General features: G+C 44.5%; 1 pseudogene; it reads right to left on the bottom strand.

The window, feature by feature from the left end:
- Positions 1-5,553: 5,553 nt before the first annotated feature.
- On the bottom strand, positions 5,554-20,093 carry LOC133929610 (protein AGENET DOMAIN (AGD)-CONTAINING P1-like; annotated as a pseudogene).
- Between the last annotated feature and the right edge of the window lie 7,901 nt (positions 20,094-27,994).

The raw sequence follows: 27,994 nt of genomic DNA, 5'->3' as shown, positions 1-27,994 counted from the left end.
TTTCACCGGACTTGCTCACGTGCTCACGAATACACTTCAGTGCATACATATGACTACTTCATATCCACCACAATCTCGCTGTAGGTCAATTATCAAACAACAAGGACTTATCACCTCATCACATTGCAGCATTGATTCATGCACATATTTTTTCACTGCCACTGTAATTATGCCCATTAATAAGCTTACCAGAGTATTCGATGCCCTTCATCAATATAAGGCACTGCAGCATTAGCTCATGCACAGGTTTTTTCCCTACCACAACATCTATGTCCTGACTCAGGCTTTAGACATGCCAATGCTTATGCTAGTATCCTCTTATGACTAATGTTGTAGCACGAGCACTTTGGGAATTGGCATAGACTGGGGTTGTATCACCAACACCTCGGGGACTAACATTAATTACAGCTCTAGCATCAACCATGTGATTGTATGAACCGTTCAACACACAAGGATTGCTTTCTTTAGGATGAATACTTAAATAGTCTTTGACTTTGGATTAAGATCAAAGGGATAGATGTTACTTCTACACCCACTCAAAATTAACAGTTTTCACATGGAATGCTTTCATAGGATTATATGCCTCTATGCAGAGACAACAATAACCCATTGCTAAACTTTCGTAGAATGAAATAACCACACCAAGTAATAACTTTCACAGGGAATCTCTACCAAGCATCAATACCATAACTTTTTCAGCGTTCACAGGGAATCCTATGCTTTAGCTCTCAGCTAAGCCCATTCACGTAGTCCATGCACTAGCCCCCAACCATCATAAATAACCCTATCCTCATCCATAGATAGACCACTCCTCCCTCAGCTCTCTTAATTGCAATGTCTTCATCAGCTCCACCAAACCCACTCAAAAAATATTGGAGGATTTTCATTCCTTAAGGGGTCAAACCGTAGATGTGCTTCTGTGATGACCCTTGTAGACTTTGCGAGTCCTAGGACATCTCCTGCACATGTGGCGTACGCTTTTTCATATGTGCCAAATACCAGTACGACAAACCTCAACATGGACCGTACAAGTACCCACCAGTATAGCGACGTACATCACTCATGTGGCACTTTCTGTACGATTCCATGCATTGTCTTACTAATCTCCCCTATTATTTTATTTGTCCAATCTCCTCTACCTATCTGTGACTTCATGGAATGGCTAGACATGGAGCAAAATGAGCACCAGAAGCAATGGGTCGACATGAGCATACGGTGGATGAGGAAAGCGTACGAACATCGGGAGTATAAGCAACAACAGGAGGAACTACAGCTCAAGCGTTAGGAGAAGGAGCTTATGAGGTAGGCAGCGAAGGAGAGCGCCGCGACTGAGGCACGCGAAGCAGAGAGGGAAAGGAAGTGGGAGAGGGCTCGTCACACTAAAGCGGAGGGCCCCGATGCCTTGCGAAAGGGAAAATATCCTAGGTGCACTCAGTAGGGAGCATCTATTGTAACTTGATCTATTTTTATTTTATAAGGCATGTTAAGTTTAGCAGCGGCACACTATTAAGTTAGTCTTTAGGCGTATCATACATGCCAACGTTTGTTGTCATCTCTTTATGGTTAGGATCCATTTGTGAAACGATGAAATACCTCATATTCCATATAATGTTTATCAGCGTATGTAACATCTATATCAGGTTATATGATAATCGTACTTCAGAACCATTATTGTTCGACAAATTAGAATTTGTATCCTCCCAACGTTACTTCACTAAAAAGTTACCCACACAAATGCATTAAATGAATAATAAAATGTTGAAAAAATTACGTTGAAACAAATTTACACACTCTCACTCGTCTTAGTTTATTTTTTTATTTATTCGCTCGTGCCCTGATAAAATAAAGTTATGCTACTGCACTCTATTTAGCCACACTATCATCAGTAGGTACTGCACTATACAGAAAGATGACAGGAAATGACACACACTCACTCATCAAATTCCTGTCTTTATTCATTTGCTCGGGCCCGAACGAAATAAAGTTGTGCTACTGTACTTTATTCAACCCTACTATCACTAATACGTATTGCACTCTATGCAGAGAGATGACACGAAATGACACACGATAAGACACAACATGAGCGACGAAAGCAACACGCGGTAGGGTCGGCCTGTATTCGGAATCTGAGGTGCCGTCAGATGTCGAATACAGGCCGGTCCACCTATTTTCGGTGTCTCACATTCCAAAATTAGGTTTTAGATGTTTGAGGTGCTGAATGCCGGTGCTAGATTTATAAATACGCAGCTATGTTATCTATTTTAGCAAATACAGTGATATATATTGTCTATTTTTTAATTTTTGCCCTACTACTTGACATACATCACTGCAAGTACTCTACTGTACTGTATTGTACACCCTCCCTTTGTTCTCTTTCCCATGGAATCGGAATTGAGATTTGAGAGATAATTTCTTGGTGTCTTTTAGGAGACCAAAGTTGAGGTCTCCGTGAATCTAACAGGATGTTCACAACAAGCCGTTCATTCTCTGTAGGATGATGAGAGGGCATCTTGGCTCTGCAAGACTGGAACCACCCTTCTTTGGAGAGTTCAGGTACTTCACGCACAACTCTCGAAGTACAGCTACCATAGGATCAGGTGTTTAATCACCTCCGTCTACATGCGATTTACCGTTCAAACACCTCCGTCCACATGCAATCGTTGTAGAACCAGAAAGGTGCAGCAAAAGTTTTGTCCCGTGCTTTACAAAAGCTCAGGTGCACGGTTAGAAACACAGATCGATCAGGGCGATACGACGAATCTAAAGTTTGTTACCTTTCACATCTTTCAAATCAAAACAAAGAAACAAATAAACAAAGAGCCAGGGAATAAGCTGATCGTGATGCAGTTGCATCGCACTCGCAATAAGCGCATCCCAACACGCACGGACACGGATCCTCTGTATTAATGACGATTAATACAGATGATTACTGTTTATACAGTAATATGAGTCTGATAGCGTTACTGTAGCAGGTGATCCAATTCATCCACCTCTCAATCAACTGTAGCTCTCTGCAGTTGCCTGGCAACTGCAGAGGACCCGTGTCCAACACGCACACGAAAGCATTAAGCTGCCACCTGAGCAATACAAACTGGATGAGCCATCATCCAGTTGAGGCGTTAGCCCACACCAGCGTGCACAGACACAAATAAACACAAAGGGAAAAATACAAAAACCTCCAAAAATCACTTGGATTTTAACTTCTCTAAAAATTGTTTTGTTAAAAAAAACCTCCAAAGATTTGGTTTTGTTGCAAAAACACCCCTAAAAATTAAAAAAATCTAAAAAAAATAGAGACAATTCTAAGACCTTTTGTGAATTTTTTTTTCAAAAATAATATTGTTTGCATCATATTTTATGGAGAGTAAGTTTGAAAAAAAAGAAAAAATGTGCAGCTCATTTATTAATTCGAGTTAAATGCATAGTTAATTATTTACTAATCTAAAAATCATGAAACAAATTTTTTTAGTCTTCTTACATGATCCTCTATCTTGTAAAAGTACATGAAATCTTGAAATAGTTATTGTAACGTGCATGATTGATTAAATATGTTGCAGATAGATTAATTCATAATTAATCCATAACACCTCAAAATTAGTGAAACCACTTTTATTAGTTTACTTAAAAAATTATTTGTGTAGAAAAAATAATGGTAGACATGTCGAAGTTAAAATAACATGAGTTAATAAATAAGCTGCATATTTTTCTTTTTTTTCAAACTTCCTCTCCATGAAATATGATGCAAAGGATATTATTTTAAAAACAAAATTCACAGAAGGTCTTAGAATTGTCTATGGTTTTTTTTAGAATATTTTTGTGATTGTTTTTATTTTTTTGAATTTTTGGAGGATTTTTTACAACAAAGTCAAACTTTTGAGAGTTTTTTTGCAACAAAACAACTTTTAGAGGGAAAATCAAAATCTAAGTGACTTTTGGGGGTGGGGGGTTTGCATTTTTCCCAAACACAAATGCAACTCAATTCAGAAAACACTATTTGCAAGAGTTTCAAATATCACACCTGTTTCATGTGACAATTTCATCTCAGCCGGTCATGAGCTTACCATGTGCCCGTCCACCTGTTATCCTTATTGCCGCCAATGTTAAAGCAACAGAATTGTTAGCTTGATGCCTACTATTACTTGAGCTTGCAACTCTTTTTTCGGTGTGCCAATATGATTATATTTTGCAATTTCTTTTTTGACGTGGATCTCGCATGCTCACTAACTAGTATATCGGAGCTGGAAAATATGCGTGTTGTGTACAAAAGACGCTGAGTTGGATTAGCACACTTCATGTGATGATGCCTAAGATGTTTCCAGTTTCATGCTACTGCAGTACTGTCAGTACATAAAGGTTGCACAAGGAAAGGACGTGCCTCATCTGATGAGCGAAGAGAATCTGGCACGGCATTACTCGGCCATGTTCTCCCATCAGCCCACATTAAATTCACTGTTCTAAGGACCTAGTGAAGATTAGGTAGGTGGTCCAAGATCAATCAGGGCCCGTTCTCAAATTGCAGCATAAGGCTCGGCAGAGGATGAATTAAACACCAACAGTTGGCGATACACCGAACGTAATTCATGTAGTCATTTTCAGTTCAAACTTAAAATCCCATGGATCCTCAAACAATCTACTGCAAACACCTCATAATAAGATACTCGCTGGATCATTACCCTGACAATTAGCATTCTAGTTCCCAAAAGCCAGGTCTTTATGTTTAGAGAAATTTTACGGTGGTCTAAAATTAATATGAGCCATCTATTTTTAAAGTCTAACGGTCCAGATTAACCAGGATACTACTCATTTCTCACCGGTAGTATAGGTAGTATATGTGAGTAGTATGGTAGTATTAGGGTTATTTTTGGGAGAAAAATATATGGTATGAAAGTAATATTTCATTACCGTTTTAATATTTTAATCTGTATTTGGCATGAGAGTTCATTTGCTACCCATCAGCTAGGGTTAGCGATCCAATGTTGGCGACGTCGATCTTTCTATTAGTAAAAGTATGGTGGGTAATTTTAACAAAATTATCATAATTACCAAAATATCCAATTACGTGGATCGTCAGATTAGATTTATACTACCTCCTACCTCTAGGTAGTATGGACCACCGTAAAAGAGCTCTATGTTTAACATTTGCAGAATGTACCTGGGACAACGAGGATCTACCATTGGCAAGCATTCAGATGCGCAGCTGACGGAGTCGCAAGCGCACAATGATCATCAACGAACTTGCTGACCTTGCTATGCGCATCACATGGCATGAGACAACTTCGGTGCAGAAGCCATTCTTCTGGGCATTAACCCAAACTCCTATACAAAACTGTGTGCACAGTTCTTCAGCCTTCACATCTTCAATGCTTGCATAGGGTTATAGATTGCCCACAAACATTTGCATCAGAAAGAAATCTATCATAGTGATCTATGACAACTGAGCTCAAAAACAAAAAGGAAAATAGGGGTGAGACATCCCTGATATAGTAGCAGACACAATCAAATTACTTACAATCACATCATTAGGAACTGTAATCAAAGATGCAGGGTAAATGGCTAAGCAAAGCGTACCGGTGAAGCCCGCATCCACCTTGCACCCATCCAGTCACAATGAAACCTCAGCTGTTCATGCTCGAATTCCATCTCTTCCTTCCAAGGCCTGAAGTAGACCATGAATCTCTGAGCGCCAGTAACCTTGGATACCACACCAACCCACCATCCTTCGTTGCAAAAGGCATCAACCTCATCGAGCAACTTGAACCCGTTGGTGGCAGGGATGTGTGGAGGAGAAGGTCTGAAGTGCCGCGCTTCTACAGCTTCTGTCAAAGGTGTGGTCTCATCCTCGGCCTTCAGTGTAGCATACTCCACAAGAAACTTGCTGCCAACAGATCTGAGAACAGTCCCTTCAAACCAAGCTCCACGAAAACCTTCATCACTGCTGATTTCAACCTATAAGCCTTGTGTAAATTTTGCTTTCAATACTTTCTGGAAGAAAAAAAAAGAAGGGCATAGAAGAGCAAATTGGTTAGGTACATCAGCAATTTAAAGGCATGACACTCAGCAGTGCATCATCAGCATTCTAAGCTTGTAACTCATCTTGCAGTTTCAGAACATACAGAAAAACAGAGTAAAAGAACAGAGGAATATCCTAAAATAACTTTCAATTAATGCTTAGAACAGAGTAAAAGAACAACTATTGAGTTCCACTGCTGTTTGAATTTTCAACAAGTTATAACTCACAAATTTGAACTAACAGAATTATTTCCACAAGCAATTCATGTAGCTGCCATGGATATGGCTCACAAGTCACAACATCTTTTCTCCTTTTATTTTTTGTTCCAGCAATCAGCTATATCAACTACTGGCAGATGCCTCAGTTGATAAAACACTTGGCCACATTGAGATCTGATAATCATACGTTTGTATAAGGTTGATGATGATTTTTAAATTCTTCTCCAGCCACAACCTGAGCATCACCAATGGGGTGATTGGTAGTGCTGCAGGTCTTTTCAGCAGTTAACTTAACAAGAGCTACCTTTTCCGAGAAAAAACTAAAATAATAATTGAGAGCAGCTGGCATTGCCATAGAGTGGAAACACTTGTGGAGTCTGTTCTCTAGTTAACAGTTCAGTTAACAATGGGCATCACAAATGTAGAAGTTGTCAAGTCTGAACCAAAGTACTTTGAGTAATGAAAGACTACTGGAGTCTTATTTTGGCAATGATAGGCGAAAGAGTAGTATTTTAGAAAGCTGCAACTCTCATAGTGGTATGAAAGCAATTTTCCCAAGAAAAAAAAAATATTGCAGATGATTTGCTTGGATTGTAGCTCAATGAAAGTGCTAGGTTGTCTTGATAAAAGCGGCCAAATGATATACACATCCCAGGAAAACCTTCAGGGTGGTTGATTGATCATGAGGAGGAAATAATAGCAGAGCATTAAAGGGTCTAGACGCTCTTAATATGACTTTTTTTTCCTGGAAATGTGAAAGGACAAGGACCAGATAATGTTTTAGAATGACACAAAACCACTGTGATCAACTTGGTGACCAAATGGCGCATGAGTGGCATGACATTACATTCCAAGAATTACATATTAGAGATTGCATTATAGAACATATTCACCATGTCATGATCACAAATCCAATCATGGTGCCCATCTATATTGAAGCTGTAATGAAGTTCAGCTTATCTGTGTACGACGGTATTTTTACCGTGTTTGTGCGAATCCCCATATACGTATTTATACACAAAAGAAAAAAAAAAGAAGAAAGAAAGAAAAAAAAGAGAAAAAAAAGGGCGGCCCGATCTTTCTTCCCCCCTCTTTCTCCCCCAGCCTCCTTCCCGCACCAAGCCAGCCTGGCCTGCTCGCCCCTCCTTATCCCATCGCCTGCATGCCCAAGAGGCGTCGGCTGGCTCCTGTGCTTTTTCCTCGCGTGCGCCGCCCGCCCCTCTTCCTCGCACGCGCCGCCGCTTCTCTTCCCGCGCTTCCGAGCCATGCCACCGGCTAAGTCAGCCCACTCCTCCCCCCGCTCTCTCCTTTCCTCTTTCTCTCTGCTCCTTGCCTCCCTATTCCCTAGGCCTTGCGCCCGAGTGCGCACCTCGACCGCGCTCGCACCGCGCCTGAGCCGCGCCGCCCTCTCCCGAGCCGTTCGCTCGTGCCTATCCCCTCCCCGTGCTTATCCTGATCCCCTCCAAAACTGTGCCGATCCGTTTTTGCCGTGTGGAGGGCCCTAGCCGCCGCTATATAGCTCGGACGGGGTACCCATGGTGGGAAGGGGGGTTGGATCTACGAGAGAGAGAGAGAGAGAGAGAGAGAGAGAGAGAGAGAGAGAGAGAGAGAGAGAGAGAGAGAGGAGAGCTTTTCCTCTTCGATCCACTACTTGCCGTCGTTTTTTTTCTACCGTCGCTGGAGCACCATGGCCGCTATCGCCCTTGCCGGTAGGTCTCAGCAGTGATCTATTCTTCTTCCCCCTCCATGTGTGCTGCAGGTCACCAGCCGGTGCCTCGTGCTCGTGTCCGCGCAAGCAGGTGGTCTCCAGCCGTTGTTTCGTGCCGTGGCTGTATATGGCTTTGATTGGCTGCGTGGGTGCTAATCCCCGGCCGGGTTTGTGCTACGATTTTTGGTGATCCAACTGTTCTTGTGTGGTAGCCGGCCAACGTTCTTGCGCCGTGTCCGTGCGTACAGGTGGTTTGTTCTGTGATCCGGCTAGCCCTTGTTGCCGTGTCCGTGGCGTGGTGCTGTGATTTGGCCGGCGGTGCTTGTTGCTTTGTAGTGGTGGTCCGGCCGGCCTCCATGCCATGACCGTGATGATGGAGATGTTTTGGCCTGGTTGTTTTTCTATTTTTTTTTTTGTGCTGGCCTTGTTGCCGTGGCCATGGAGATGTGATCACTGGCCGCCGGTTAGGAGCCAGAGGGCTGCAGGTGAACGGGCTGGGGGTCTGGAGTTGCCAGGCATCTTATGCTAAATGCCGTGATATGGAGATGGTTTTGCGCCGTGGTGTTAATAATGGAACCTGGTAGCCATTGTCTTTCTTTTCTTTGTTCTGATGCTAGTGGCCTATGACTAATTTGAGGCCAAACCTTGCTGCTGTTGTTATCTTGTGCTGAGACTATGGCCAGCTGGTGTCACTCCCATGGCGGTGCCGCTAGCTCGTTGGTCGGTGATGAAGCCATCGAAGATGAGCCCCCTCCCATCTTTTCACCCTTCTCCGCATTTTTGTCCTAGCGTTCAAGTGGAGATGGTTGGGGCTGAGGTGCTTTGGCCAGGTGCTACTATGTTGGTGCGCGCGATGTGTTGTTGCTTAGTCAGTGTGGCACTATAGTTGACATCATTGCTTGACTAGTGTACATATTGTCACTGTCATCGCCATTCCATAACCTGGCTTGCGAGAATGGTGTAGCCATTATGTTATGCCATGGTTGTTGTTAGCTGTTATCCGTCACCAATGATAATTGGGATGTTGGGGGGACCTCGCTGGTGTGTGTGCCCTTGCCAATTAGGTGATGAGGTACGAAGCCTTGTCTTCCTTTGTCGCCTGATATGGTTCTTGGTTAAAGGAAGGGCATGTTGTTGCCTTTGGCTGGTTAGTTCATGATTCTTAGAGTCGTTGGCCTGTTGGCTGGCTGTTGATGGTCAGCTTATGTGATCGGCATGATGTTTAGTTTGGCCTTGATGCCTATGGCACATCTCTTTTGTTAGTTGGCCGGCTTGTGTCGGATCGGCCTTGCTGATGTATGCGCCCTTGTTAAAGATCAGGGTAGTGATCTGTTCCTTCCTTGGTGGATATGATAGTATTACTATCTGATGGATGGTGCTCCCATCACTTGTATGCTTCATTGTGATGGGTGTGGTTGTTTGGCTGATTGGTTATGATGGCACGATGATGGCCCTTTAGTTGCTGGTGCTTGGATGCTGCCTCCATTCTTTTGTTTAGTCTGGTTCATGTGGGCTTCCTCCTCTGATGTTGCCCTATCCACTGATCTTAGGGTTATTCGCTTGATGTCAGATGAGCTCCATGTCGTGAGGTTTACTAATATCTTTGTGGCATGTTGTCGCCTGCCCTCTTGTGATGTATTTGTGATCCTTCTCTCTCCCTTTGTGGTCTTATCGGTGCACTGTGATCATCCTGATGCTTGTGTGCCCCTTCTGTTGGCTGTTGCCTTTGTGGCTCACCATGGTTGCCCTGATACTTGTGCAACATTCGCCTTCGTGGCTTCGGTTGTTATTGTTATCACCCCAACGCCTGTGTGGTATTTGCCTTTGTGGCTATGTTGCCTGTGGGATAGCAATAGAGGTCGTAGATAGGAGTTTAGAAACGTTGCATTTCACCAGGCTCCCGCAAGGTTGTAGCTAGTGAACTGCAATGTAGCTAGATTCCCTCTCACTCTGTCCTCGTGTAGCACCTAAGGCTATGGCCGATGATGAGGGGCTGCAGTTTTTGAGGCCCGTGTGGCCGATGATGGTCCGGGATATATAGACAGTCCATAAAGCTCACGCTAGACTGTTTGTCCCATCTTTTCTACTATTTTGTTTTCTGACACTTACTTGGCTTGGTCTGTGATGTATGTGACTACAACCTTACAAACTCGGAGACGACCTGCTGACGACTAGTGCAAAGCAGCTTAATCGGAGGTTGTTCGGGAGAGCCAGACGTAATTAACCGGCGACCTCACGAGGCCTCGGGAACCAGAAGACACAGTCGCCAGAAGTAGTCAAATAGCGTGTGCATTGTACCCGTGTGTGTGACATTGTATTCATATGAAACTGTACTTTATGAATTCGAGATTGAATGAATAAAGTTACGTGTTTTGATTACAATTGTCCCATGTTCTTCGGTTACAATGGTATACTGGCACGCCCTGCAATTGTTATATTCAAGTTATATAATTCGAAAGTCGAGTTTCGAATCCGCGAAACAATATGAACTTTGAACTTTTAGGCTTGGCGGGCATTCTTCTCCCTTCTAATATGTATTTACTATGAAGTGAAAGAAACAAAGATACAATCTAATAGCAGTTTAGGCTGACTTAAGCAGTGGTGAATTTCTAGAATGCTAATGCAGACTTGCCAGCCGTCCAAACAACTGAGTTCAAATAGAGGTAAGTCATACAAAGAAGAGAGAATGCAATCAACATTTTCTCACAACATTAATACCTAATCTAGAAATCCAAACAACGGATACATGCTAAGATGCATCTTTGGTTATTCTAGTTGCAGGCATCATGGTACTTCACTAGCATTGTCAAGTAATGAGCTGAATTTTCCAAGGAACAAGGAAAGGAGGAAACAAAGTGAACTGCATCTATGTGTCACTGAAGCAGATATGTGGCTGTGGGGTAAGCAAAACCTAAAAAACTTAACCAGACAAACAATAGCTGATTGTATAGAACTCGATGGAGAACATCTTAAGTTCTTAACAAAGTCGCACTGGAAGGAAATTGTGCAGCTGGCTACAGATTAGAACAGAAGTTTCAAGGTTGTAATATACATCCATTTTAAAATGTCAAAAGCAGCATCTGCATCTGCTTCACCAATTGCACAAAGTTTGAATGTACCATTACAGCAAATCATTACTTCAAAACATCTAGCTACATTGTAGTCAGTAGTCAAAATTCCGATGTCAATAAAAAATGTGAATGTGGAATTGATAAGTCGCATTTGTAATTTGTTACAATAAGAGCAGAGCAATCCAGGAAATGTGCACACAAAGCGCATGAAATTCAAGTTAAATAAATATTTGAAAGAAATATAGATTCTTGGGAGATTTGTGCAGACCTGTGGTTCTTGTTTCCATTGACCATCAACCCAGTCATATCGAAGCCTCAGTACCTTCGGGTCCAACTGAACCTCCTTTCCCAAATGCGCTGACTTAAATGTATATCTTAATTCCGGATGAACATCAGTGATCACCCCTAGCCACCACCCATCACCTTGGAATGCTTTAACCTCATCATTGATGCAGAAACTAATAGCTGATGCATAGGGGAAGGATGATCACGGTGGTCTTCCTGAGCTTCTTTAGCTATGGTACGGTGAGAACCATAGGAGAAGGATGATTTTCACAGGACAGCAGATACAACGATTATATGTGCTTTTGAATTGTCACGATAATTTATTACTTACTCAGTACATGTATTGGATACATTTGCAGTTGGTTCCGTCGCGTGCCTTTAGTGTCCACACGATTAAGGAGTTAGACCCTCGATTTCACGAGCCACTCGTATGGACAGGACTACTACCGTTCGCTCTTATGATGGCTGGAGCTTCCATAGTGGGTGGTGGCAGGACACCTCTCTTGCCGATTGATGCGTCACTTCTCACAGGTCTCGTCGTCCGATGGCGTCCTGAGATGCACATGTTCCACTTTTCTTTTGACGAAATGGCCATAACATTGATGGACGTGGCTATACTAACCGGGCTGTCAATCAGGGGTGTCCCGTTAGTAGTTTCGCGACCAGCAAAGGAAAAGTGGAAGAGTTATGTTCAGGGCAGGTAAATATTTGTTATATAATGCACTTCATATGTTCTAGTGCTATTCATGCTTCAGTGACACTGCATCTTGTAGGTTTGATGTGCAATATGACATAAAGGATGTTGGCTTCTCCATATCTTGGATTCATGGGCTGCTACAGTTCGGTTCATGACCACCGGATGCGGACGAGGCTACAGTTATGCAGCATTTTGAGGTGTACTTGTACATCCTACTGGGAGGCATCATATTCTGCAGCACGGTAAATGATTATATCCTCCATCATATTGTATGGTTAGTAGGTTAGCAGGGTTTAATTTATCGATGGTAACCGGTCGAAATTCGTGGTCCGTGTAGTTCCGCTCCCATGTCGCATCAATAGAACGTTTTGGAGGAGCGTACATTGGGTCAAATCTTTGTCGTGAAGCACTAAAGAAAGAAGAGTTGCAGAGAAGCGAGAATGTAAGGGTGAGCCTACAGAAGAAGCTAACGAAAACGACTCCGAACAACTCAACGACGCCCACAACACACGGCGCAACCAAACAAGCAGTCGTGTCCAACCTAACTCAACTCGCGCACCCAACCAACATCCTGAGCAACAAGCTGGTGGAGCCCTGCTTCCACGCCAGTAATAGTTTGGTTGGCGGAGCCTTGCACCCACACCGGACCAAAACCCCCAAATAGACAACGGGCGGGTCGCTTCGAAGGAGTGCACATCAGGCAACAACAGTTATTTGGAATCCCACAATAAATGAAAAACGCCAACGCGCTGAGCGAAGGCATAGGGGGCAACCTACAAAAGAAGTTGGAGGCACTGACAGCGCGGTATACCCCGGACAGAAGAATCGGTGATGCCAACGAGTGCAAGAGGGCCTCTAGAAATGACGCCTTCGGCAAGGTAGTGACTCATCTCCACAATCATCCACTATTTTTTTTCTTATTTTCTCACCATTTTCACTAGTGCGTCGCCTCAGACTCAACTCACAACCTCATGCTTGTGACCAAATCCTCCTACCACATGAGCCAAATTGTATTTCATGCCAAGTTTTTAGAATATATTCCTTTTAACCTCTATGCAAGACATTCACTTGGCACAAAACTTTTGAACACAACAAGGAAGTTAAACACAATTAAGTTTCAACACATGTTGAATTTGAATCATGCATTCACTTACAAATTTAAACACAATAATGAATTTAACACACATGATACATAATATAGAAACAATAATAATGAATTTAAACACACAAGAGATAAGCACTGATTAATTACTACATTACTAAGTTAGAGATATATGACATATATATGGTTTAGATTACAACTAAAAGACAATAATAAGTGGCATCTGATTGGCGTCGCAACACTGCCTATTCCTACTGTTATTACGTCTATTGCATCTTCATCCACTTCGAGGCTCGGGCGTCGTCGTCATCCTCATTGCTCAACATGGTAAGCTAAGAGCCTGGGACCAATACATGATATCGTGTCATACTCGGTTTTAAGACCAAACAGAATGTAGCTATATATATGTTAGGATCAAGTTACATGTATATAGTGACATCATAAGTACAATAACAGAACAATATCTCTTATTACAACGCTAACTTTATTACATCAATGACCTCAAGGCTCTAAAAGAAAACACCACTACTACAAAACCATAGATCACTACCGGTTCTAAAGGGCCTTTCACTGTCGGTTTTGCATCTGACAATGATTGGTCGGCAGTGAAAATCCGAGCCAATCACTGCCGGTTGCACAACCGACAGTGTTGCCCCTTCTAGAAAGAAATAAGCCGTCTCGACTCCGAGTTGGCTCGGCTGCCGCTCCCGTCGCTGTGCTCCTACCGCTGCTGCCGTTGGGCACCGCCGCCACCCAAGAGGAAGCTGGTGTCATGCCCATGTTCTAGCCCCCGCCGTTGGGTTCCAGAGCCACCCAAAGCATGTGATCGATGATGAGCTCTACGTAGGAAGGGAACCCGCCGGCGAGCAGCACATCGGTGGAGCTCGGCCTTGCTGCCGCTATTGTCGCTGCACAAGAAAACGCGATAGCACGAAGACCACTGCCACATCGCACACGGCACAAGACGCAAGCGTTCATGGTCACCTGCTGATGGGAGCACCGCACTTGTACTGGCGCATGCCTCCGGGAGGGAGGATCCACCGGCCACTCCGGGAGGGGGCACGGGGGACGAGCCAAGTGCCAAGTGGATGCCCCTTCGGACGCCGACCAACTCCAGATCTAGCCACCCCCAATGGGCTCAACCCGCTCCCCCCCCCCCCGCCGCCCGTGCCATAGCTAGAGTTAGAGAGCACCAAGCGAGGTGGAGGTCTCACTGGGAGGGGAGGCGGCAGGGAGGGCTAGGCGAGGCAAGGGAGCGGGAGCAGTGGAGGGGCGGTGGCAGGGGAGCGGGAGCAGGGAGTGGCGACGGTGGGGGAGAGGGAGCAGGAGTGGGAGGAAGGGAGAAGCTGGAGAGGCAAAGTGAAACGGGGAGATAAGAAACGAGCGGCTGAGAGAGAGAGAGAGACAGGGAGCCGGACGTGAGCCCTCACCCAAAACTTGAATCTATTAAAATTTTGGGTCCGATCCAAGTTTCACTACCGATTCGTATCACTGCCGGTTCTTAATACCAACCGGCAATTATGATAATAGCTTATCACTGCCAGTTGTTCTATAAAACCGGTAGTGATACTGATTTTCTTACGAACCAGCAGTGATACTCGTATCACTGCCAGTTGACAATCATATCAGTACCAGTTTTTGGTGATCTGGCAGTAATGAGGTGGCACATAAGACCATTTCTATAGTAGTGCACAAAGTAGCGATAGAATCATGAGGCAGAAAATCCTTCATAGGCAATCGACCAAAAAGCTCACATGCCTAGAACATAGTAACATGATGAGAGAGAGAGAGCAAGTATGAGTCCATAGAATACTCAGCAAGTGTGGAAAAGTATAACATGGGAGCCAATATCCACTGTCGATCTACTGGTCAGCCTGGTAAGAGGCAGGGTTTATTTTATCGACAGTAATCGGTCGAAATCACAGTTACCGAGCTTACCGCTCCAGTTTAGTTTCAGAAACCAAACAGTACCCAAATTTGAATTCAAAAAATTAAAAAAATTAAAAAAATCCTAAAAAACTAGAGATAATTCTAAGACCTTCTGTAAAAAAAATTTAAAAATAATATCGTTTGCATCATATTCTATAAGGAGGAAGTTTGAAAAAAATGAAAAAAGTTGAAGCGTGCAGCCTAGTTATTAACTCATGTTAAGGAAAACCTTAACATGCAAACACATATTTTTTTTTGTGTAGAATGTATCTTAAGAGGATCTTTAAAATTGATTTCACTTCATTTAGCATTTTATTAATTTCTCCATGTTTTTTACAAAGTTCACAAGCATAAAGTGAATATGTTACGAAACAGCAATGTAATTAACTTTTTCATATCTACCATTATTTTTCTTACATAAATCATAGTATAAATAAACTAATAAAAGTGGTTTCACTAATTTTGAAGGTGTGATGGGTTAGTTATGAATTAATCTAGTCGCAACACATTTACACAATCCTGCATGTTACAATAATTAATTAATGAGTTCATGTATTTTTAAAAGATATAGGATCACTTAATAAGACTAAAAAATTAGTTTAATAATTTTTGGATTAGCAAAGAGTAAACTATGCATTTAACTTAGTTTAACAAATATATTTTCCCACAGAAAATTTTCAACTTTTGTATGAGTATAAATACTTTTATCATGTAGATCATGTTATAAGGAAATCAACAAAATTTGTTTCACTTGATTTGAAGCTCATATGAATTAGTTATTGATTTTACAAGATTGAGCCAAATTTTAGGTTTTTTTGTTGAACTTCACTGAAAATCGAGAAAACTGTTTGATAAATCGAGAAAACCGAGCAATTACCAACAAAACCGAACGGTTACTGATAATGCAGAAAATTCGAGAAAATCGCTCGGTAACCGGTCTGATTCGACCGGTTACCGAACTGAAAATTTGACTTTTTTGTCCAAATTTTAAATTTTAGTAACTAAATTTTGTGTGATTTTTAACCAAATTTTGAACGGTTATCGCGATAACCACTTATTTTCGGTTACCGGGCAGGCTTGGTAACCGAAGCTAATTCGGTAAGTGAAACCTTGGTAAGAGGCCCACTGAGAGCCATGGGGATGGCTGGACGTGAGGTAATTTTGCGAAGCTGGTGAAGCTGGTGTTTTGTGAGGTCTGGAGACCATTAAGCCTTGGATTTAGTGAATATAAAATTTAGATTATACCTTTTTAGGGCAAACATGCGTGACCACAATATGAGTTTTTTATTGTTAAAAAATGTTACTGTTTTAGAAACAGACCTGTCCGGTGGCCCTTCGATTGGTCACGGTTATCTATTTTTCTTGGGTTAGGTAGACGAACTCGCTATCCAAATTGGCCAGTTACTAGAGTCAAATAAGGAGACTTGCTAGTCGTTCGATTCCGATCATTTATCAGAACTAATCCTGTGGCTTCTTATTTTTGGCGAATAATTATCGTATGACTTTGTGAACCGGTACATTGACTTGATCGGTACTCAGAACAAAAAATACCAGATGCAAGAAGCAAGGGCCGTATGAAACGATGACTTGACTCTGCCTGCAGTTCGTGATACATGTGTAGCATGAAGACAAAGACCTTGGTACTTGTTCAGTCGCTCCCTTAATTACTGTACTCGCGCGTGATAATATTATTTCTTGGAAGCCCTGCATGCGCTATCGAAGTCTTTCTTTTCGTTTCGCTGCCAATAATTTTTCTCCGTTGTTGCCCTGCTCGACTGCAGCTACTACTACTAATCCATCGCACCCGGAGAATTCCACAAGCAGCAGCTCGGCCTTCTTCCTATAAACCATTACTCAGTCCGGTAGTTGTTCTCCAATCTCCACAGGCCCGCGCTCCTCTGAAGAGACGAGGATCGATGGAAGGCCTCAGCCGGCCGCCAACGGATCACCGTCCCCCACTTTTCTCTTCGTCCCTTCTCAACTTTCTCCCATCAGTGATATCTCTGACAACTTTCATCAGGTAATAAGTTGTCCTTCACAAGAAAATATGCATTACTCACTACAGCTACAGCTACAGAAGAGTATTATTTTAGACATTTAAATTTTCACCATCAATATTCATCTACATTTCCATTAAACTTTTAAAAATAATATAGCTAGATTATTCTTGAAAAGTAATTTCAAAATATTATAAATCTATTATAGCTTGTAAACATTTTATATGGCTAATTAGTCATCAAATTTTAGCAATCGTGTCGATTTCATATCTAGACGGAATATCATGCATGCATAGATGCTACTGTTCCTTTTCACTTTTGCTATATTATACACGCTGTTTTTTCTTGTCTTTCTTCACTGTCAACACTTAATTTTCTGGCTCCAAGATCTGCGTCGCGAGGCGTGCTCAGGTTGGGATAGGAAACATTCTTGTGTTTCCTAATAAACCCCCAACATCGAAATCATTGTTCATATTTGTGTTGCTCTGTAAGTCATCGTCAGATTTTGGTTTGTTTCCGGTCACTTATTCGATGTAACTGTCAAATACTCTCGACGTAAATCAACGGCTGCATATATATCCCTATTAACTTCATTAATCAAACGTAGATATTCAAGTGCTTTCAGCCTAGAAAACAACTTGTGTAGAGGCAGGGGGAAGTCGGAGAGAGGGAGGTGCTGCTCATAACAATTCGGGTGCTTTTTCCTGCTTCGCGGACCATATATTATAAAAACTCTATTTTCTGTCCATTTAATCTTCTAAGCTATAACATTTTTACACAGCTAGGCTCCGGTCGTGTAGGACCTAGTAGTTTCGCATGCACGCCTCCTTTTTCCACTATTTGGCTGCAACTCTCAGCACCTTTTGCAGCGAGCCATTCTTAAGGAAAAAAAAATAAGCCAATGGCAATACATTTATACAAAGAAGGGCTGTTTTACAAACAAAGTCAAATGAGAACTTGGGAGGTATTTTAGTATAAGTTAGAAAAACAATATGATTTTATTTCAAATGAAAATTAGGGCAATTTTGAAAATAAGTAAATTGGAAATCAAGAAATAAAAAAGAGTGAAAGTGAAAGTCGCCAGAAATTGACTGCAGTTCCGGATAATATGAAGAGCACTTTCGGATATTGGCCCAACACAGGAGTGTACTTCTATACAAATTAGGACAAAAATTGTAAGAAAATCATGCTATTATGAAGAAAGCAATCGTGATATTGTTTATGGGCAAATAATTAAAATTTTCAAAGCTGGCAAGCAATGAATAAAAAATATGGAAGCAAACACTATCACACACAGACTCATCGTTTTCTAGCCATCACAATTTAATCGTCTGGGATAACGATTGATTATCTCCGACAGGTACTGTCGGTGATATGAGAATGGAGGATTTTCGAGTCCAGAGGCCAGGACAGCACAGTATCACGTGGCGCTCTCTCTCGGGGACCGTCTCCCCGAGGGCCTGAGAAGAGCTAGGTTCGAGAGGGGATGCTCGGGGCCATGAACAGTTAGTCTCCGAGTACCCGAGAAGCCTCTTGCCAGTGGACCTCGCAAGAACTCCACGATGAGGTGTCGTTTGGTGGGAGGCCTGATGCTGCATTTAAGGGGAGCGTGGCCAGTCACATCTAACCACTCCACCCACGCCTGCTGAACTGAGTACGTCAGTCCCTGCCACCGCCTGGCAGGAAGGCGTTGGAGCAATTAATGTGGCAGGTCCCATCGCATGTTCCTTCGCGGGGCCCATGGGGAAGGACAGCTTGAAGATATCTTCGATGGGCTCGAGGCGTATCGCCTGTCGCCCTGTTGTGTGAGACCGTGTCAGACTTACTCTGACCGGACGGGCACGAGAGGGTGCTCGGTGGCTGGCTGGTGGGCCCCTCCCCTGCACCTACTAAAGTTGGGGCGTAAAGACCAACGGAACCGTCCGAGGGGCGCATTTTCAACCCCCAGCCCCTTCTTTTACCCTCTCCATGCTCCAGCTGAGCCCTCACCATAGGCTCCCTCTCCACCGCTGATGATTGTCGTTGCCAGCCACCGTCGGCACTTCACCGATTGAGTCAAGAGCCCAGAACTATCCACAACGACCCTACTGCTACTCCCCGTCGCTAAGACCGATTCCCGCAGAGCACCTCTTTCGGCTTCATCTCCGGCGAGGTCGCGCTGGCGATCCGGTCGTCTTCCAACGACGTGGACCCTACCAGCGCACTCACCATGTCCTGTAAGTGCCCCATGCTTAGCACGCACTCGAGGCTGCCGCCTTTTCGCCATTTCCAGCTAAGCTCCGGCAAGAGCTCTGCCGCCGTCGCACTATACTGGCGCCCTTCCGTCGCTATCTCTCTCTATGTGTACCTCTCCCTCTCTCTATTGGGCTGACGTGTGGGACCCACTGCTCCCGAGTCAGCTGGGCCAGCCACCAAGTCAGCACGGCACACCTTGGTGATGCCGCGTCAGCAAAATGCTGCCAACAAAGTAGGCTGAGTTATCGTCACGTAGGACGAAACATCATCAAAACTAGTTAAGGAGGTAAATTGCACCAGTTTGAATAGTTGGAGGAGCTGGGACATCTAATTTTACGGTTCGAAGAGGACAAACAAACTCGAGCAAATATTGAAAGAGGTAGTATAGACTTTCTCCTATCATCCCTCCTCCCAAACCTAAAGTCGGGTACGTCATAGAACCCATCTATCATCGTAGAAACACCCTTCGTGAACCTGCTCCTACGCGCTCTGCGTCCCTCTGCACGACCATGCCGCACCATAAATAGCCGAAGAGATCCCAGCCAAGCAGACTACATGATCCAAGCCCCCTCGGTTTAGAGCCTCTGCTCTTGCCACTTGGGCCAACAGCACAGAAGTTGGCCTCTGTGAACGCACCAGGCCGAACAGGGATGTCACAGCCAAGCTCCTCTTTCGGCTTCATCTCAGGCGAGGTCGCGCCGGTGATCCGGCCGTCTTTCGATGACGTAGACCCTACCAGCGCACTCACCATGTCCTGTAAGTGCCCCATGCTTAGCACGCACTCGAGGCCGCCGCCTTTTCGCCGTTTCCGGTTGAGCTCCAGCGAGAGCGCCACCGCCATCGCACTGTGTTGGCGCCCCTCCGTCGCATTCTCTCTTTGTGTGTACCTCTCCCTCTCTCTATTGGGCTGACGTGCGGGACCCGCCACTGCCGAGTCAGCTGGGCCAGCCACCAAGTCAGCACGGCACACCTTGGTGACGCCACGTCAGCAAAACATTGCCAACAAGGTAGGCTGAGTTATCGTCATGCAGGACGAAACCACCATCAAAACCAGTTAAGAAGGTAAATTGCACCGATTTGAATAGTTGGAAGAGGTAGGATATCTGGTTTTACGGTTCAAAATGAACAAACTGACTTGAGCAATTGTTGAGAGAGGCAGTATAGACTTTTTCCTATCAACCCTCCTCCCAAACCAAAAGCCGGGTACGTTGTAGAACACGTCTATATCGTAGAAACTCCCTTCATGAACCTGCTCCTACGCGCCATGTGTGCCTCCGCACGACCATGCCACACCGTAAATAGCCGAAGAGATCCTAGCCGAGCCAGCCGAGTAGACTACATGATCCAAGCCCCCTCGGTGCTGAACCTCTGCTCCTGCCTCATGGGCCAACAGCCCAGAAGCTGGCCTCTGTGAATGCACCAGGCCGAACAGGGATGTCACAGCCGGCCACCTGGGCACCTCATGCGTGCTGGTGGGCCACTCGGCCTGACCGGCCTAACACCAGGCCACCCGATTCGGCCCTGCAACGCGCACCCGACTCCCGAGTCGCCTGGGCCAGCACACCACCGGCCCAGCCACCTGGACAATATCCACTCGACCACGCCGGCCGCTTGGGTCCCAACCTCCAGCCATCGGCCCACTAGGCCTCTTCGGTGCCTCCTGGCCATGCGCTCAGCCCCAGCCCATAACGCCGCATCAGCCCCGCCTGGGCCAGCCGCCCCACATGCGCCTGGGCCGGCCGTGTCGCACCTTCGCTTGGGCCGTCCACCAGCCAACAACGCCCGTCAGGCCTGCGCGCCATGACCTGAGCCGAAGTCGAGCTGCGCCTCACTAATCCCTGGTGCGCCCTCCACTGGGCCTTCCCGCGCCAGCCCACCTCGCTAGGCCGTCGACCTCGGCTCCCGCTGCTGCCTGCTGGCGCCCACACCAGGCCTGTTCCAGCAGGCTGCGCTCAAGGCTGTTCCGAGCTTGTACACGACTCCTTGTTGTGGTCTCCTATGCCTGCATGACACCAACATTGCGTCCGCACCGGACACGCCTGAAGCTCCTTTTTGGCTGGGACTGTCCATCCAGTGCCACCGAAGCCAATCAGCCGAGCGCCTCTGCGCCTCCTTACACTGCACCAACGCCATCAACCGAGCCTTTCTGTTAACTCACGCCGTTCCGAGCGTGCATCCTGCACGTTTTCCCGCAACTCCTCCGACGGCATCCGGCTAGCAACTCTAGCCACCGCTAAGGCTCATGTCGATCCACATAATCATACGCGCACCGGCCGTCGTCATGCTCCACATTGTACTGTATCTGTCTTACACCACTCATGTGTTGCACAACGTCTTATAAATGCATAATTCTCACACCTCCACATATGATCTTCCACCCACCATCTCTAGATGTAATAAAAATATGACTTTGATACCACTTGTTAAAAAAATTAGTTATTAACAGAAGTAACGGATTGATCTATCGAGATGATACACACACAATCACAGATAAAAATATCAGCACATGCATTATTTACCTCATGATGATTATAAACCCTACCGTATCGGATTAAGAACACATATGTGATGAATATCCGTCGTTAGGATATACCATAATTTTATAAATTATTTAATTATTAATTATCAAATCCTAACTAAAAAGGTGTACAAATCATGCCGACGAACCAGCCTAATTAGGAACGATTATAGAGAGTACCTAATCAGTCCTGCACTATGATTGCCTTCCTGAAGATTTTCATTTGTTCATCAATTCACTGATTGGTTCGCATGCAGTAGCAAGCTACCTGTCTGTCTGTCTGTCCGTATCTGATGGATGGATCCGACCCGAGGTGGATGATGGATTCCCTGCCTGGAGCTCCATATCTGTCTTTGCACAAAGTTGCATTGCTTCGCTAGCTCTATTTGCGTACTTCATGTATCGCCATCAGATGCATGCAGGAGCGGAGCAGGGGTATTTTAGGTGTCACACGTATAATTAAAAAAAACTAACAATTACACATGGATTAGTTATTTGTTGAGCAAAAATTCACTACTGTTTCTAGATGTTTTATGTATGCACATTAGAATTCTTATGCAGAAGCGTTCTAGCTCCGCCTCTAAATACATGTCAATATAATGTATATGTTGTGGGCAGTGCCAAGCACTCACGCATAGTCCTAGCCACTGGCCTGGCCACTTTACTTTTAATTTTTAATATTCTTATCATTCAATTCGTGCATATGTTTGTTTGGACACTTCGAGTCCTGAGCTAGCTATCCATGCACATGTGTGGTTGTTTTAGCACCAAAGTACTCCATGCACATGTGTGGTTGTTTTAGCACCAAAGTACTCCATGCACGTGTGTGCTGTCTTCTTTTATTGTATGTTCTTTTCTTTCTTTTCTTGAGTACTACTCTGTACCTTTTATTCCAGCAATGAAATATCTCATGTCTTTATTCAAAAAAAACATGTATAGTTGGAGCATATTTTAATCAGACACACATATATTGCATATTTTCTCTTTTAGTTTTCCTATATATATATATATATATATATATATATATATATATATATGACATCTATTCTATACTCCTAGGAGTATGTACTCCCACATGCAATATACCACCTAAACAAACACTTTATACTCTTTTATCATTTTTAGTATACTCTAATACTAATTCTAAGATACTCCAATATGAGTTGTATGAAAAAAAATTCAATGTTAGCCTTTCATTTTTGCTATATACTCTTTTTTATACATAGAAGAAGTATATACGCAAATTATGATAAAAATCATGGAATTTCATAAAAAATTTCGTGGGATTTGTATTGTAGTATCTTATAATTACTAATGAAGTATATTTAAAGTGATAAAGAAGTATAATACACGTGTAAAAATGGTATATGAGAGGTGGGAGTACATACACCCAGGAGTACATACTAGTTTTCCTATATATATATATATATATATATATATATATATATATATATATATATATATATATATATATATATATATATATATATCAAATTCGATGGGCTTAAAATTAAACCCTTGGCTTGTATCAGAGGGTAACCCAAGCCTCTCATGAAAGTGAGCAGTACTTTAAACGCCCTGTTTATAGCGCCGGAATTCCTGGGATTTCTGCCTATAAAATTTCTGCGAAATTTTTACGTTCCAAATTGGCTGCAAAGTGGTATCAAAATCCGTCAATAAGAAGAAGAAAAAACAGATGCAGAGAGAGAGAATTAACTTAGTGGAAGAACATGTCACGGCTGATCGATGCCAAGTGCAACTATCTACTACAGTACTGGTCGGGGTGGCAAGGCGTGAAAATAGAAAATCGGACGGCCAGGATCTTCCGATAGTGGTTCCCCACGACCCATCGGAATCCGCACGTGTGGGGCTAGCCTGCCTTACCTGGTCGCCGACGTCACTCTGATGACCAGGGTCTGTCCACGTTGACCCGATGACCTGAGGCTGACCGGAGACCACGACTTTGACCGCGCCACGTCACCAGCGCACATTTACAATGCGATGCCTTGATGCATACGGACGTAGGTTCAGATTGTATTAGTCGAGTGCTAGAGCATCTCTAATTGAACTCTCTTCTCACCTCCTATTTTATATTAGACGAAAAAAAATGATGAAAATCGATCTCCAACTAACCCCCTATCCGATCCTCTTTATTTGAGGAGTCCTCAAATCTTCTCCCTCACCCCCTACATCTAGGGGCTCCTCATCCAACCCCTCATTTGGGAGAGAGAGAGGGAGAGAGGTGAGAGAGAGGAGAGAAAGTTTACTAAGAGGTGATTCGAAAATAGAGGTGATTCGAATATAGGGGGTCAAATATGAGGGATCGGTTGGAACGTGTTGAGAAATAGGGGATAAAATCTGGATGAGGAGCCCCTAAATAAGAGGAATAGGAGGTCAAATATGAGGGCTCGATTGGAGATGCTCTTACACTAAGGTACTTAATTGTGTGTGCAAATATCCGGCGAGCTCCATCCTAAAAAGAAAAAAAAATGTCATGTTCTGCGTATGAAATCAACTGTTCCCTCTTCCTTGTACCAGTCTTATCTTCTTCTTCTTCCTCCCGGTTGTTGGCGAGGCCATGCCACTTCCTCGTTGTGCGACCTCCGCCACCACCCTACATCCCTCACCCTTGTTGTTTCTCGTTGCACTGCCTCCTCACCCCATGGCGCTCCTGTGCCTTCGCGCTGCCTGCTGTGTCATCAGATCTATACCTCCACGGTAGCTCTGGGAAGTCTTCCTTACCGACACCCCCATACTCGAGAAGATAAAGGAAATAGAGGAAATAATCCATATAAAAAAGCTCAGTATGGCTGTCGGAGGATTAACTCCTGTCGCAGGGATCCCGAGAGACCCCTTTTTTAAAGATTCGGCCGGGGGATGATCCTGAATAAGTTCGTCGGAGAAATAAATGGAGTGAAAGTAAATGCGACGGCCGGTGGTTGGGGGATGATGACCTAGTGCAAAGGGAAGTAAATGTACCGGAGTTTAGACAGGTTCGGGCCGCGCAGAGGCGTAATACTCTACTCCTGTGTGGATGTAATAACTGTCCTGAGGAAGTCCCTCAAGGATGTTGCTGGTTACAAGAATATTGTGTCTAAGCTTGAGGCTCCTTGTTCTTGGGCAGGGACTACGGTTTGATTCTTGGTGCTTCTGTGCTCGATGCTTGCGGTCTCTTAGACGTCTCGAATGTATCTTAGGACGTACTCTCTTTCGGTCTATTCTTCGTTTATTGGGGGGTGGTTCCTTGCCTGTTCTCTTCTGTGTGCCGACTCTTTTATGCATTCGCCGGCTGCGACATGCCCCGAACGGGAAGGAGGGGGCACAAGTTCCAAGGCGCCATGACTGGGAAAGGCGTCTCCATTTTCTCTGGGCGAAGTGATCGGGGAGGTGGAAAACGCGGCGCACGCCCGGTCACTTGTCACCATAAACGCCCTGGCAACGGGCGCCGTTGAGAGGGCCCACCGGGCAGCCACAGAGCTACCCGACGTGCCCGCCCTGTCTTGTCCTTCTGCCACGGCAGGGCGGCAGGCGGAATGCCTTGATCCTGACAATGTTATCCCGAGACATACCGGATGACACGGGACAGGACCCGTGCAATTAATAGCCCCACGCCTCTCTGCCAAAACGTGGCAGGAACTGACACCGCGGCGGGAGCAGTTGGGAATGTCAGGCCGCGCACGCTCATTAAATGCGGCCTCAGGCCTCTGACTGATTGACACCTCATCGGTGGGCCTCTCGGGGGCCTTTCCGGGATGTCGGGGCACCGAGCGCTCGGGGGTACTGTTCACCTCCCCGAGCACTCTCCCCCGAGAATGCTTATCCTTATCCTCGGGGCACCGGGTGCTCGGGGGTACTATTTACCTCCCCAAGCACTTTCTCCCGAGCACTCTTGTACGAACCTTCGGGGAACCGAGAGCCCGGGGGCTGCCACGCGCAACCCCGAGCACTCTCTCCCGAGCACTTTTGCACAGGATCTTTCGGGGAACCGAGAGCCCGGGGGCTGCCATATGCAGCCCCGAGCACTCTCTCCCGAGCACTTTCACACTGACCCTCGGGGAACCGTGCGCTCGGGGACTGCTGCGCGCAGCCCCCGAGCACTCTCTCCCGGAACTTAGCTCTTTTGATCGTCGGGGGACTAGGGTGCTCGGGGGTGACCGGGCACCTCCCCGAACACTTTCTTCCCGGTACTTAGACCTTGCAGGTCATCGGGGAACTGGGGTGCTCGGGGACCAGGGATTGTGGCCCCGAGCGCCTTCTCCCGGAACTTAAACTTTCCTCACCTCGCAGGAGGGACCTCGCGGGATGGTGACACGTGGCGGACGGCTTGCCTGGCCTCAGGACTCAGGAACCCCCGGTTCCTGATACACCGACAATGGCCCAAATCGGAACAGATGGGCGGGTGTGCGATCTCAACTATGCGACCTATAGTTTTCCCGCAAATCAACCCTCCTCCCAAATCTAAAGCTCGCCGACGACGTTAAATGGCATCAACTGAAATCCAGAGGAGCTTGAAGAGTTAGAATTGTACAGTACCCGCACAACGATAAGCTGGCCGTGCAACTCAAACTATTTACTATTTAAGACAAGTTAAAATTATAAGTGCCAAGTGTGACAATTAACCTTAGTGTAACTGGCGAACAACACTCAGCTCAGATGGCAGGACTAGGGATGGAAACGGATCGAATATGCATGGAATCGAATTCGGATAGTACGATTTACCATATTTTAATCTGGATGCGAATACGGATCCGGATATCCTTGAATACGAATACGAATACGAATCGGATAGTTCGAATACGAATCCGCATTCAGATATCTACTCGATCTTCAAAATTTAGGTCGGAAATTTAAATTTTTGAAAAAATTTGACTGAAATTTGATAAAATTCGACTGAAATTTGTTCTAATTTGATTGGGCCGGAATTTTAGAAATTTTGTTCAAAATTCATGTTGGAAATTTAAATTGTTGATCAAATTTAATTGAAATTTGATAGAATTTGAATGAAATTTGTTCCAATTTGATTGGGTTGGAATTTCGTTCATATCTGAAATTTTTAAAACTTTAGCAAAATTTGGTTCCCTGGTTGGCGGATACGGATATAAATCGGATATATCTCGAATTCGGATATCCACATTTGAATCCAAATCTCGAAAACGAATTCAGATATATCCATTTTAGTATCCATTTCAGAAACGAATACGGATACGGATATCCATATTCGTATTTTAACAGATACGAAATTGAATAATTCGGATTTCCTGCTATACATTTCCACCGCTAGGCAGAACTCCTGAGTATTACCAAGATAACCCGAGCTGGAGTGGCCTGGGTGGGGCGTGAGTGGCAACGCTCCACCCGTCCTGGGTTCGAGTTTTAGAGAACCCACGTGCTCTCAGATCTAGGTGGTAAGACGTGCGTGTGTGCGTTTATACTTATAAAAAACCTTGCTGTAACTGTGATTTACAAAGCATACTTGCATGGTCCAACAAAGCATCATCAGGATGAGGATGTACTACGGACGGGTACTGTGGTGCGATCTCTCCGATTCACCGACCCCGGTCCCTTTCCGCCATTGACGTACTGGGCATCTTCTTGCTTTGTTGTTGGCACGCATGGAAACCATCGATCGGAACTCGCCGCTATAGCTACCTTCGGGGGTGGCTATAGGCATGTTTGCAACAACAAACATTAACAGACTACCAAGACAAGTTTGGGACGCAAATGCGCGCCAAAAGATCGATGTCTCTAAAAGATCGATGCTAACATATTCTCAGCTTCCTGTGGGGGGTCTACACATGTAACATGCTCACAAGAATGCACGTACATGTCAACAATGGAATTATATATCTAATAAATTATCAAGTTTGAATATAGCTTGAAAATTAGCAAAGGTGTATCTCAGTTTGGATATACTCCAGCTTTCTTCAATACGTAGACAAAAACAACTTTAATTTGGTGCATATATACTCCCACCATTCAAATTTATATGACGCGCACGTATTTCAAGATTCAAACTTAACAACCACCAACAATCAGGGTAATTATACAAAAGTGATGGTGCCAGATTTGTATTTCGACCTACGTACATTCATATATGGTCATGGTTTTCTAACTTGTACATAGCGATATGTTTTTCCCCCTGTTCTAGGACAAGATATATTTTGAAATGTTTTTGAAGCCTTTGGACTACCACAAATGGGAAACTATTTGTAACTAGACGAATA

Source organism: Phragmites australis, chromosome 9 (genome assembly GCF_958298935.1).
Source record: "Phragmites australis chromosome 9, lpPhrAust1.1, whole genome shotgun sequence".
Taxonomy (NCBI): Eukaryota; Viridiplantae; Streptophyta; class Magnoliopsida; order Poales; family Poaceae; genus Phragmites; species Phragmites australis.
Note: the sequence above shows the minus strand (reverse complement) of the source record. Positions and strands in the feature narration are given on the sequence as shown.